The sequence below is a fragment of the Wasmannia auropunctata genome, unplaced genomic scaffold (genome assembly GCF_000956235.1).
Source record: "Wasmannia auropunctata unplaced genomic scaffold, wasmannia.A_1.0 LD270048.1, whole genome shotgun sequence".
NCBI lineage: Eukaryota > Metazoa > Arthropoda > Insecta > Hymenoptera > Formicidae > Wasmannia > Wasmannia auropunctata.
Window position 1 is genome coordinate 1 of NW_012092842.1, and position 2182 is coordinate 2182.

Consider the following 2182-nt stretch of genomic DNA (forward strand, 5'->3'; position numbering starts at 1 on the left):
TTTATAAACAAATTATAAATTTATATTTTCTAAAATTAAATTTGAGTACCTTGGTGGTGACTGCTTCACACATATAATTAATAAGCAGGAATTTGAAAACATTATGAATAGTCCAGACTAAATTCAAAGTGATGACCAATTTTTTAGATTTCACGTAATTATTGATAAGTATTGCGTTTAAAAGTACGCGCAGGTCAAGCACTATACAGCCAAAATAGAGTGCCATTTTAACAGTCATTTGTGATCCAAATATTGAATCTATTTCGTAGGATATTTTGCGCAATTCTAAATGAAGATGTCTGGATATGCACGTATAAATGTAGGGTTTAATTCGACATGTATTTATATTATTTCTTACATAAGTATTCATTTTTTTGTGACATTAATATAATTAATACAATTTATGTTAAATTTCTTACATAACGATCCATACTATGCATTTACTGCTTAGTGGTTTCGAAAATCTGCGTTGAGGAGGATTCACCCAAGCCTGTTTTATTTTGTGTTTTTTATTTTTCATTAAATTTTGAATGTGTTCATTGATTTGATCAAACTTCAATCCTATGTATCTAAATATAAGGAAAGTTACAGATAGAAAATGAAATTGTTAATTGCAAAATGCAGTTATATTTTACTGGCATTATTTAAAAATTCCAGAAATCATGTATATTTATGCATTATAATATAGTTTTATTGATTGATATATAAATGACTACGATGTAATTGATGTGACAATAAGTATATGTAAAAACATTTACTAACTCAAGGATAATTGCAGTAATCAAATCACCAATAAGATTAACGTGAAAAGTATAGTCTCGTAGAAAGATGAAAAGCACAGCTATTGTAATATTACAATTATATTCGTCTTTCAAAAATGAAGCTGAATAATATGTCATTAATATGATTATGACGAACCATCCTAAGATAAACCATACTGTTTTTTTGCGAAGTTTCTCATAATCTGTCGTTGTTCCTAACTTAAATAATGTATTTTCAACAATATCAAGTTTCGTCAAACAATTTTGGAATTTCTGTTACAAAAATGTGAAATAGATAAATTATTATTTATCTGAAAATCTGACGGTTATAATAATCTTGTGCATACAATTTAATTGTGCATATAATATATTTCAAGTACATATAAGAGTCTTTTATCTTGTTGTCAAATACATATATCTTCATAAAATTTGAATAAATCATTGTAATAAATATTTAACAAAAAATTTTAATAGTGTTTGCGATATCCTTATGTTATAATAATACATCAAAACTTTGTGTTTTAGTGGCAGTTTTTATTATTAAAGAAATATAGAATTTAATGTTTATTATAAATTATAATTTTTGTATATAATATATCTGATTAATTGTGTAAATAGGTACGACAGAGAATTATTTATTATTAATAATTTATATTATATTAATATAAATAAAGTTATTGTATAAATATTAATTTATATTAATAATTTCATATATGTTTTCCAACAATTGCTTATTAATAATTACATAAATTACAACGTCTCTTTACCTTATCATGGTATATCCCAAACACAATTGCCCATAATGTTATAAAGAATTGTAGGTAATACCAAATGTTGTCCTCGATGGGATAAAACTCAAGAACAGAAATTATCAATGCAGATGAAAGAAAATAAATTGACCAAACCAGCAGCATATATATGACACTAAACCATAGTTTTTGATTAGATAAATTAACAATTTTTAGTCCAAACATATAACTTATCATTAAAAATGGTATTAGAATTGTACGAATACTTTTAGCCATTGCACGTACGATTTCTATTTCAAACTGTACTTTTCTTGATCAGTTGATTGTATAAATTGTATCGAATGGTAACATTAGTAGATATAATTTCAATTAAGGCACTTACGGATATTAAAGTAATATCTATTATAATTTATGCATTAACTATTTATCGAAATTGGACAGGTATAGTGGATATTATTTTGTTTTTACTCAAAACAGATGTATTTATATATCAGAAATTATAACAGAGATTATTGTTTTTGATAATTTTTTATTTGCTATTTTTTATAATAGTGGTATATCTAATATATATTTGGAAATGTATTAAACAGACAGATTATAATTACAGTTGCAGTTGTGTGTGTGTGTGTGTGTGTGTGTGTGTGTGTGTGTGTGTGTGTGTGTGTGTGTGTG